The sequence below is a fragment of the Euleptes europaea genome, chromosome 16, assembly GCF_029931775.1.
Source record: "Euleptes europaea isolate rEulEur1 chromosome 16, rEulEur1.hap1, whole genome shotgun sequence".
NCBI lineage: Eukaryota > Metazoa > Chordata > Lepidosauria > Squamata > Sphaerodactylidae > Euleptes > Euleptes europaea.
The window spans coordinates 4,939,793-4,952,435 of record NC_079327.1 but is presented as its reverse complement, the minus strand read 5'-3'; the positions used below and the strand labels follow the sequence as shown (position 1 = coordinate 4,952,435).

Here is a 12,643-nt window from a genome sequence, read left to right as displayed (position 1 = left end):
AGCCCCTCTCCAAAGAATTCTTGAACACATGAAGCTGCCTCATACTGAATGAGACCCTTGGTCCATCAAAGTCAGTATTGTCTACTCTGACCAGCAGCAGCTCTCCAGGGTCTCAGGCAGAGGTCTTTCACGTCACCTCCTTGCCTAGTCCCTTTAACTGGAGCTGCCGGGGATTGAACCTGGGACCTTCTGCATGCCAAGCAGATGCTCTACCACTGAGCTACAGCCCTTCACCTAACATACCGGGGCAAAGAAGAAAAAGGATCCCTTAAACGTCTCGAACTGATCAAGAAGCTTTTTTTCACTCAAATCTAACCACAAGTTGGCAGTTGGGTTGAATGTCTCTATTATGTGCATTGTGCACACAGTCCTTTAACAACCTGCACATTTGTCATTATTTCAGACCACTAAAGCCCGTTGTCAGTTACAGTGCATTTCTAAGGAGAGTTACTCCAGTATATGCCCATTCATTTCAATTGGCTTAGACTGGAGTAACTCTCCTTAGGAATGCACTGCCGGTGAATCATTATAGTAGTCTTACAATGGATCTGTGACATGTCTGGCCTCTAGATTAGGAAACAGCCAATAGTTACAGCACCTTGTCAGGTATCCAAGTTGGACCAACTTTGTGAACGAGGAAGATGCAAACTACTGACCAAGTACCATTGAGAGGCAGTAACTGTTGACTATTTTGCCATTTTACCCACTGTCTGAGGACACCCTGTGTCAACATAGTCTGTTTATATGTTAACGTTACCTACACTTCCTGACAAAGGGAGCTAAACGCATACCCCCAAAAAACCTTGCCGGTCTCTAAGGTTCTACTGGTCGCAAATCTAGCTGCTCTACTGCAGACCAACACAGCTACCCTCAGAAATTACCCACACCAAGTATCCAGCTTTACATTTATTTATTTTATTAAATGTACATCCCGCCCTCCCCAGCAGAAAAATCCGGGCTCAGGCTTTTAGATTTATAGTTTCTATAAGGTACTTTCTAAGAGCCCCGCAGCGCAGAGTGGTAAGCTGCAATACCACAGTCAAAGCTCTGCTCATGACATGATTTCGATCCCGACGGAAGTCGGTTTCGGGTAGCCAGATCAAAGGATGATTCAGACCTTCCGAGGTTGGTAAAATGAGTACCTAGCTTGCTGGGGGTAAAGTGTAGATGACTGGGGAAGGCCATGGCAAACCACCCAGTAAACATAGTCTGCCTAGGAAACGTCGGGATGTTACGTCACCCCATGGGTCAGTATGGCCCAGTGCTTGCACCTTTACCTTTTAAAAGTACTTTCTATAAAGTGCTATAAAGGACTTTCTATAAGTCTCAGGACAAAGTATTTCCCCAAAGGACTTCAGCAGGGGGAGATGCAAACCAAGGCAACATGCAAGCCATTTTCAGCCTTTCCAAGTCCCGCGTTGTCCCTTTGCCATGTTCCATTTCCCCAATGCAAGACATGAAGAACCTGGCAGATGTCCAGACGAGTGGCGGAGAGGAAGAGACCATTACCACTGCAGGGCTAGATGTATGCTGGCAGAAACAGGGTGACCGTAAGGCAAAGCTGCAAACGATATTTTTACCTTTTCCACTTTTCCACCGTTGATGTCACTTGGAAGGAACTTCTTGCCGATGGCTCTTAAATCCGTCTGGAGTTAAAAAAAAGATTATATTTGAGTACTGGTTTCCAATACCGATGTCCTTTGTGGGGGAGAGGGAAATGCAATATTGAAATAATTGGGTGTCATGCTCTTCCACACTGGGGCACATTAATAGTACATCGCCAGTAATAAAGTGGGTGTTATCGAGCCTTCGTTCCTCTCACAGTCAAATCTGTTGCAGCATTTTAATCAGGTTCGCATTTTTACGCAACTTAAAAGCGTGCTCCAGAATTTAATTATGCTCTAAGTAACACTCATCTAATAATGCTGGAACCAATCACAAAAGATGGATTGTCTTTGAGTCAAGTCTGCAAGTAGCCGCTTCTTTGAAATAAAGCAACAACCAAAAAGGTAAATACCAGCCGGGAATACGCTTGCATATTGACGCTGGTCTCTGGTTCAAGTTTTGGCTCAGATATGGATCCGCTGGATAATACGCCACAATGAATTCCTGTAAGAATTACTTGGGTAATTATGAGAAGCGCTGCAGACATTAGTGATCGGAATATGGAAACAGATGGTCATATCCAGTGCTCAGTATGCACTTTGTTCAAAAAAAGGAAAATAATTTACTTTGAAACATTACGTACCTCTCTATTTTCTGCATTTAACAACACTGCGGCAGAAGCAATTACCTCCCCTCGCACCCCTGAACGAAACAGCTATTATAGCACTATCACAGAATTTATTAAGATACTGCATCTGCTTAATCTATTACACAAACTTTCAAATATAACAAATAGTATACAGAAGTATGCAAGACATACTTAAAAGACATATTAAAGAATAATCCTGTATAAACCTACCAAGTAACTGCTTTATTTCACACTATCTTTGCGAAATTTCTCTCAACAGAAGCCAATTTTCATGATCCCGTTTGGTTTTTCAACCTGACAAATACTTCTTCCCTTTAATAAAGCTGACCTTTATACATCTATCTGTGCTACCACTGTGGCCATAAAACAAGGTGATAAATAACTGCCCAGATGTAGTTTGTCTAGTGAAACTGCATGTAGATTTTTTAGATTTTTAAAACTCTCTGTCCATGGATCTTCACCATTTGGTTTCTTTTAAGAACCAACACAACTTTGTAACTACTCAAACAGAAATGTTTTGGTTTCCGTATTTATTTCCCGGGTAAATGGACAGAGGAGCACCTACTACGTTTTTCACTACATAGACCAGGGGTGTCAAACATGCGGCCCCTCCGGCACACGAGGTGAGGCAGCCAGCCCCACTCCCCCTCCCTTTATGGGTTCCCTGGGGCCTTGGTGGCCCCGCTTGCCTAGCCATCTCCCCCGTCCTTTCCAGGTGCAGCGAGGCCTCTTGGGCCTCGCGTGCCCTCCCTTCTACCCACCCCCTGCCGCTTGCTGGGTGCAGCCAGGCCCTGCGGGCCTGGAGCGTCCTCCCACCACCACCCGTCCGGAGTCCCCGTCCGGAGGCCTGGTCTACCACTATGAAAGCCAATGGGTAGACCTGGCCTCCGGCCAAGTCCCCATCGGGAGGCCAAGTCTACAGCCATGAAAGCCAATAGGTAGACCGGAGGCCAGGTCTACCCACTGGCTTTCATGGTGGTAGACCTGGCCTCCCGATGGGGACTTCCTTTTTTTCCCCCTGTGGAGGCCAGGTCTACCCTCCGGAGGCCAGATCTACCCAGTGGTTGGGTAGACGGTAGACCTGACCTCCGGAGGCCCATGCAAGCCAATGGGTAGACCTGGCCTCCGGTTCTCTTTCAGGCCATGACTGGTATTTATGGTATTTATTTATTTGTTTGTTATGCATAGTCGGCCCAACCAAGAGACATTTATGTTATATCCGGCCCTCCTCACAAATGAGTTCGACACCCCCGATATAGACTATTCTTCTTCTTGCTTGTTATGTTTTATTTTTTAGTAATGATTTAAAAATAACGTGGAATGTTTGAGAGGCATCCTATATAATTTTTTGATTAAACACACCAATTCCCGCCACAATCGGTTAGAATTTATAAAAAACAGTTCCTGGAAATTTCCCAGCTATTACCTACATTAAGTGCAATCAGGATAATATCGTTTATGTTGACTTTGTCAGACGAGTTCGTGCACGCATCAATCCCTTCATCAGATAGGTACCTACCGAAAGAAAACATGTACGTTTAGTACAACAAAGAAACATCCCCTTCATCCGTCATCTACAATATGAGCCCCCAACCTTTTTTGATCCTGCGGGCACACTTGGAATTCTGACAGTGTGGCAGGCTAAGCCCCAAAATGGCTGCCCCAAAATGGCTACTGCAGAGGTTGCAGCCAGCCACAAAAGGGCTGCCACAGCTTTCCTTTAGTCACACAGTGAAGATCCTTATGCTGTTGCGGCAGCTGCTGCCAAAGGTACGTTTTTAAAAATCTGCACGGCCAATCAAATCTCAATGGCCAATCAGAAGACTTACTAGGCAAAATCCCCACCTGGCCACACCCACTTTCTAAAAACATGTGACAGGCACCAGGAAAGTGTCAGTGGGTAATATGGCACCCACAGCACCACACTGGGGATTCCTGCTCTTCAGCAATATGGAATCAAATAATTTTAAAGTTCTGCAAAAGCATACCGCTGTACTAAGGTCTCATAATACTAGAACACGGGGTCTCACCTGCAGAAGCTGGAGGGTGAGAGATTCAAAACTGATAAAAGGAAGTCTTTCTTCACACAACCCATGGTTAAATGGTGGAACTCCCTGCCCCAGGATGTGGTGATGGCAGCCAACTTGGAAGGCTTTAGGAGGGGAGTGGACATGTTCATGGAGGAAAGGGGGTATTCATGGCTACTAGTCAAAATGGATACTAGTAATCATGATGCATACCTATTCTCTCCATGATCAGAGGAGCATGCCTATTATATTAGGTGCTTTGGAACACAGGCAGGATGGTGCTGCTGCAGTCTCGCTTGTGGGCTTCCTAGAGGCACCTGGTTGGCCACTGTGTGAACAGACTGCTGGACTTGATGGATCTTGGTCTGATCCAGCACACTCCTCTGATCCTGGAGATACCAAAGCGGCTAAGTAAGTCCTAACAACTCTGTCCGGTTGATGGGAAAGGGCTTTATTCCTTTGTGCCCCTCCCAATTTATGTTTATTGTCTGATATTTGCCACACTACATGAGTCTCGTTTTATTTTATTTTAATTACTTGTTAATCTTCTGGAGCTGATTCTGTATTGAAATAAAATTTTGACTGACTGAACCTCCTTGCGGACCACAAAACTAACCTTAAAGCAGCGAACCCAAAGCCTATACGCTCGCTACCTGTAGAACACATGGAGGCTGAGGGGAAAGTTTGTACCTCAAAACGAACCTAGGCCCTAAAGTATCTCAGGAAGCTGTGTGTGTCCCCTTGGCAGGAGAGGAAAAAAAAGGCTTGTCACAGTCCCTCAAAGCAAGTCTTTTGCGGCACATCAAGAGCAGTAAAACAAAGCCCATGAGACCCACATAATTTTGAACTTTCATTATGTGTTTCAGGTAAGCATCTTCTCTTCCTTCTCCCCCTCCCGCTCCGACAATTGCTCTTTTAAAGGTTACCGGTGAATATGTACCTGTTGGAAACAATTATTCTGCAACTTCTCTACGAAAACCAGCATAGCAAATCCAAGCTTTTCATTATGCACAAAGGCTTATTTCCTTTAACTTCGGCACAGTTTTACATACACATTTGACATCGTGTTTACTGAAGCCCTTGATGCTGCACAGGTAAGACGCAGCTGACACATACACTTCTGTTTGTTTGCCCCCACACGCTTACAGAAAATAAAATTATAACACCTACTTTTTTTATGCGCTTTCACTTGAAACTTTGGCTATCAAGTGCATCTGAACCGGGTCGGTAAACTAAACTGCAATGCATTATGCTGCAAAGATAACCCCAATCCAGTTATTACGAGGAGACTGAGCATGAATCTCTTAATCCTCTAGAACCGCCAGACCGCCAGATCGCAGCTGCTATGCAACTCGGCTCCTGGACATTACAACTAAGCTAAGGAAAGCTTGGAATAAAGAAACTTGGCACAAATGTAAGCCTTTGCCTCGGGGAATCCTTGCTGATTGAAACCATCCGCGAGAGGCTGGGCTGCTTCACGTGCAGACGCTCTGCACTGAGACAGAACAAACTCAATGATTCTAAAATTACGCATTCATGCGCGCACACACTATGACTTTCTATTTCACGTACTAAGGCATGCAGCTGTGCTTCAAAGCATCAGAGTTATACAGCTGCTGCCTCCTTCACCATCTCCAAGCCTACTTATTCCCTAACTAATGTTTCCAACAATTTAACTTTGGGATGTTGTTCTGGAGCAACTCAGGAGTTTGAAGCCGATCCAAGTCCAACTAGGTGACTCAGCCATATCCAATCCCTCAGGTGGTGGAACCACCTGACAACCATAGGCCTCACCAGGCCACAACACCACTTCCCTGAAACAGTGAGTGGGTGCCATGTTGAACACATGAATCTACCCAGTAGGAGCTTGATAAAGCTTTGGGTTTTCTCCTTGGAACTGCAGCAACAGATGTCCGGGTCATGCATTTGATAAACCCCCATAAACACATGAACACGTGAAGCTGCCTTCTACTGAATCAGACCCTTGGTCCATCGAAGTCAGTATTGTCTACTCAGACCGGCAGCGGCTCTCCAGGGTCTCAGGCGGAGGTCTTTCACATCACCAACTTGTCTAGTCCCTTTAACTGGCGCTGCCGGGGATTGAACCTGGGACCTTCTGAATGCCAAGCAGATGCTCTACAAACTGAGCGACAGTTTGTGTTATTTATGGTCCTCCTTTCTTGCTAAGACGAGTGTGTGTGTGTGTTTATATATATATATATATATATATATATATATATATATATATATATATATATATATATATACACACACACACACACACACACACACACACACACACACACACACACACACACACAGCCATCAAGTCACAGCTGACTTATGGCGACCCCGTAGGGTTTTCAAGGCAAGAGACGTTTGGAGGTGGTTTTGCCATTGCCTGCCTCCACATCACGACCCTGGCATTCCTTGGTGGTCTCCCATCCAAACACTTGCCAAGGTCAAAGCTAAGAGTATGTGACTGGCCCAAGATTATTCAGCAAGCTACCATGGCGGAGTGGGGATTCGAACCGTGGTTTCCCGGATCCCAGGCTGACACCTAAACCATCAACACCTCAACCACTACGCCACACCGGTCCTCTATATAGTGTAAGCCAAATAAAATCAACAAGATGGGACATCCATCCAGTAAACAATGCAACAGGGTTTGGACTACGGGAACCTGAAAACAAACAGAGATCTAAAGCGGAGCTGGAACAAAGCATAAGTGTTTACACGTGTCGGGGAATGGTGCTCTGAAGAGCCACAAGTACACATGAACACATGAAACTGCCTTATACTGAATCAGACCCTTGGTCCATCAAAGTCAGTATTGTCTACTCAGACCGGCAGCGGCTCTCCAGGGTCTCAGGCAGAGGGTCTTTCCCATCACCTACTTGCCTAATCCCTTTAACTGGAGCTGCCGGGGATTGAACCTGAGGACTTCTTCATGTCAAGCAGAAGCTCTACCACTGAGCCACAATCCCTCCCCAAAGTAACATGTCAAACAGCCACATGTGGCACCTGATTCCACTGAGTGACCCCAAGCTGGTTCTATTGTGTCTGTATGAGGCTGTTTGTTCAAATAACACTCTTTCCCCCCTCTGCTTACTACAATTTATGTTTCCTGTTTTCAAATGTTTTCTCCCCCGGCCTCTCAAGATGACAAAAACTAATGTATGGCTACTAACAAAGCATGGTGTACAGCAGTTTGAGTCACGTTCTCTCTGGCAACTGGGTATACCAGCGCTCCATGCTAAAATTTTGTTTGCAAAAAAATAATAAAATTAAAGAATGTATACTTTTAAATGCCATGAATATACCAAGCACAACTTTCTACGCCAAGTTATAAGTGACACATTTTATATTAAAGCAGTTTAAAAAGTTTAGGTTTACTAAGAAAGTCGTTACTTCATGTATGTTTAACAACTTTTCTAGAGGTTTTGAAAAAAAGAAAGACACACTCCCCCCGCCTCCCCCACCCAATGGCTTCACAATACCTGGAAATTTATTCTACATCCAGCTGTCCCTTAAGCATCATTTAATAAGCATCTTTTAATAACCTGCCTACAACCAAAACGATAAACCAAGTGTCAATTTTCCTTCTCCCACTTGAAATTCAACATGAATTCTAATCTGTCATTTGCATTAGTAGCCACAGGCAGAACTGTGAGGCTACGCGTGGCATTCATCCGTATCTGTCATTCTGGTTCCCCACTCCAGTCACTTTAAAGCAAATCGCAAACTGTCTTGAGCCAACTGACGGAAGAGGCTAGGCCAAACCCTAGAACTACTCCCAATATTAATCTGGCAAAGCAGAACACACCTAACAGCCTTATACTGATTGGTCCACCAAGGTCAGTATTGTCTAGTGCAGTGGTTCCCAACCTTTTTTTGACCAGGGACCACTAGGACTTTTTTGTTCGGTGCAGGGACCCCAAGGTTCAAAATTAAAATTCTGATAATTTGAAAATAAACTTTAATCATAACTGTTAGTTAAACATTAAACTTAGAATAAAATTTGAATATATATTTTTATAATAGAGAACTTTTAATTGAAAATATTAATGTATTATGGGTTTATAACTTTGTTTTGTGGACCTTAATTTAGTTCTCGTGGACCCCTTGGGGGTCCACGGACCCCTGGTTGGGAACCAGTGGTCTAGTGAGACTGGCAGCAGCTCTCTAGGGTCTCAAGAAGAAGAAGAGTTGGTTTTTATATGCCAACTTTCTCTCCCACTTAAGGAAGAATCAAACCGGCTTACAATCACCTTCCCTCCCCCTCCCCAAAACAGGCACCTTGTGAAGTAGGTGAGGCTGAGAGAGCTCTAAGACAGCTGTGACTAGCCCAAGGTCACCCAGCTGGCTTCATGTGTAGGAGTGGGGAAACCAACCTGGTTCACCAGATTAGCATCCGCCACTCATGTGGAGTGGAGAATCAAACCCGGTTCTCCAGATCAGAGTCCACAGCTCCAAACCACCGCCCTTAACCAGTACACCACGCTGGCTCTCGGGCAGAGGTCTTTCACATCACCTACTACCCGATCCTTTCCACTGGGGATTGAACCTAGGACCTTATGTGTGCAAAGCAGATGCTCTACCACTGAGCCCTGGGCCCCTCCCTTCTGATTAGCAAACACAGTAAAATAACCTTAAGCGTCAATATGGCTTCTCAAATTGAAAAGTGACGTTACACAAGCCTGCGGCTGGAAACCGTTTTGAACAATGTGAAGTAAGAGCAGACACTTAGCAAGAATATGATGCCACGCCGTGAACACATGGCAGAGCATAGCTATATGCTGTGCTGACGTCCTCCGTGAAATCCGAAAGCAGGCAAGCTCCAACTAGCAAGCGCTGAACGGGCCTATTTAATAGAATCTCAAAAATGTTAGGATGTACAACTACAGAGTTGCCACTGGGTGGAACTATTGCTTCGTCGCAGATTCTTGCTCGCCTTAAAACAAACCCTTGCTTTAAAACCAGGGGACCGTTTCCAAAGATAATTTTCACAGCTGGTTCTACGTCTAATACCAATTTTACAAAGTGGTGTGTTTGCTAAATAACTAGAAATCTTAGCAACTTGTTTGATTTTATCAAGCTACTTTGACCCCCCCCCCATCTAGTATCTCACTAAGTTCACCAATTTAAGAAGCGGGAAAGCTGAAAGAGACCTGAAAGTAGGTTCATACAATCCACTGCTATTATATATTTTTTTCAGGTAATTAACCGTTTATTTACCAATATATGGTTGAACAAAGGGCAAACAGGCTTCGTTTCAAAATACTATAAAACAGTAAACAACAAAATCAAATAACAATGGAAATTGCAGCAAAAACACACAAAGCTAAGCCTACAGCAACAGGAAAAGGAAAAAAAAACTAAAAAGGCAGGAGCCCTACAACAGCCAGACACTACAACTGGTTTAAACAATCCAAGCAATTCGGTTCTGGCCCGGGGGGACGGACGGACAGGCAAACCACAAGGAAGGTTCCAGCATGAAATGGACTGACGCTGCTGATGAACCATGGCACTTTCAAAGCTCATGTGAACGTACAGTCAGAATAATCAAATCCTATGGTCAAATAGAACCCACAACTGCTGTATCCACTATGCTCTCTTATGGTGTGGGATTCATTACAAAATTCAAGGACTAGACTGCTGCCATTATATTGATCCACAAGGCACTAAACTGTGTACCACACTGTGATTCTCAAAGACACTGACCAGCAATACAGGGTAACAAGAGAAAGATCCAGGAAGGGACCGAGTTTCTCACATTACTTGTGCCTTCACGGTTTAGCAATTTCTTGAGACGAATAAGATGGCCAGAGCAGAGGAAGTAAAACCGACAGTTCGTTAGTGAAAGCAGGAAGATGGCCTTGTATTCCCTTCCTAATGCAAGTCAGGGCAGGTGCCTTTGAATATCCTTTGGAGGGGTTTTCAAAAGAATTTTCAAAAGAAATCAGTCCCAGAACCAAGAAGGACCAAGAGGAAAAGAAGAAAAGCAGAGGTTGGCAACTGGGGAACAATCCATGCACAGGTTCATACAGGGAAAGGTTTAGGGGAAAGGCCGTAGCTCAGTGGTAGAGCATCTGCTTGGCATGCAGAAGGTCCCAGGTTCAATCCCTGGCACTTCCAGTTAAAGGGACTAGGAAGTAAGTGATGTGAAAGACCTCCGCCTGAGACCCTGGAGAGCCACTGCTGGTCTGAGTAGACAATACTGACTTTGATGGAGCGGACCAAGGATCTGGTACAGTATAAGGCAGCTTCACGTGTTCATGTGTTGTTCAATTGTTTGACAAAGTTTCCTTCCCAAGTTACTCTTCTGAGCTTCCAGTTCCTTACAAAATTGTCTCTTCTGGCTTAACAGCTACAATCCCCCACTCTTCCACATGAGCGGCAGAGGCTAATCTGGTGGACTGAATTTATTTCCCCACTCCTACACACGAAGCCAGCTGGGTGACCTTGGGCAAGTCACAGTTCTCTTAGAGCTCTCTCAGCCCCACCTATCTCACAAGGTGTCTGTTGTGGGGAGGGGAAGGGAAGGTGACTGTAAGCTGGTTTTATTCTGCCTTAAGTGGTAGAGAAGGTCGGTATATAAAAACCAACTCTTATTATTATTATTATTATTAAAGTCGCTGTTTGTAGTTCTATACAGGACCTGAAAAACGGAGTAGTTCCGCAGGGCCTGTGAAACGGGGCTATTCCGCCAGGCCTATAATTGAGGACAGCTGCAAGAAGATCCATCTTTACTGGCCTCCCCATCCCGCCCCCATCTTGAAATCTGGGGGGCTGATCTGCTGACATTTGTCGCTGTGGCACCTAGGGTTAGTTATGGCCATCTGAGTAGTTTTAATGGTTTTAATGATTATGGTTTTCAGGATGTACTGTATTTACATATTGGATGTACTTATGTTTTAATTGTTGTTATCCGCCCTGAGAATGGCTCGCTGGGGATGAGGGTGGGTTATAAATTTGAAAAAATAAATAAATAAAATATACAAAGTCTCCGAAAACTTTACAAGTTTTCGGATGACTACTAACCCGAACCAACGAGGAAAGTCACATCTGTCAGACAAAATGAAACAGCCAAGAGAGACATGGCTTAATTATCATCAACTTGAATATAGCTAGGAAGTAATCTGCACTGTTTAAAACCGCCATTGGACGACTAAAGCAATGTTTCCGCAGCCGCATTTCAAGGCCGCTTAATCGCCAGTCAAATGGAGGAAGGAGGGAAGATGGTCTTTGTATCAATACATTTTTCCTCCCATCAATCTCCATTTCTAGACATTATGCAGAAAATGAACTCCATATTGCCCCTCAGGCATGTGATAAAACGGGCCAGTGAACAATTCTCTCATCAGGCTTCCAAAAAGTTGCCAGGAATATAAATTGTCAGCGATGCCCATAAAAGACCGACTCGGCCCTGCTACGGAGGGCAAAAGCGAAGCGAGAGCCGATAAGTCGTGCTAGAGCAGGCGCTGAGGGGGAGCCCTGTAAGGAAAAGGCGAGCTGAAATGTTCTCGTCCATTTAACTCGCTTTTCCCTGTTCAGCACTCTCAACTCTTAAGACAGGGATGCCGAACTCCATTGTTAGGAGGGCCGGATATGACATAAATGTAACTTGGTTGGGCTGGGCCATGCCTCGCCAGCCCAGATCGAGAGGGGGGGTGTGAGGGGCTGCCTCGCAGACTGCAGAAGAGCTCTCAAGGGGCGGATCCAGCCCACGGGCTTTATGTTTGACACCCCTGCCTTAAGAAGCAGCAGCAGCTATTTTAACCAATTCCCATTCTTATGGCATCTTCCAATCTCACGATTTCCACACCCCCCCCCCCCATGCAGAACCTCCGAATGCCAGCATAGCCTTTTGGGGTCCGTGAAGGGCTGCTGAGGAAAGGGGAAAATGGGGAACTATCTACTTCTGGTGAGCTGGTAGGATCCAATACAACATGCAAACTAGTTTTATTTTACTAAGTACAGGTACAGATTTATTGTATATAGCCAAAGGCCGTTACAATCATGCAGACAAAATCAAATCAAAGCCCCATCTGGCCCCATCTACTTTCTATAAACACTTGGCAGGCCCCATGGTGCTATGGGAAGGACTCTGGTGACCCTTTTTGCTTTTAATCAAAAGAAGAACCCTTTCCCTAAGCGGTGCAATTAACCCCAAAGTTGCAGAGTCTTCCAGCGCACTAATGGCTAATGCATACGCAAAACTCACACATGCCCCTTGGGCAAGGACTGCATCCATTTTGATGTTGCAAGGGGATGCATGAGATTCTATCTAGCTGCTTCTCCCGACCCCTTTTAGAATATTTTTCTCAAACGGACCGTGCCACCAGCATTCAGAAACAGA

The 12,643-nt window shown here is 45.0% G+C and overlaps 1 protein-coding gene across 1 annotated transcript in view; it reads right to left on the bottom strand.

The window, feature by feature from the left end:
• The window catches only part of TDRD3 (tudor domain containing 3), a 70,177-nt gene that overhangs the window by 46,463 nt on the left and 11,071 nt on the right, over positions 1–12,643 (bottom strand). The window contains exons 2-3 of the mRNA XM_056862190.1: positions 3,685–3,769; positions 1,581–1,646 (exon numbers count right to left, since the gene is read on the bottom strand). The gene's annotated coding sequence lies outside the window, so the exon portion shown is untranslated. The remainder of the gene's footprint in view (positions 1–1,580; positions 1,647–3,684; positions 3,770–12,643) is intronic.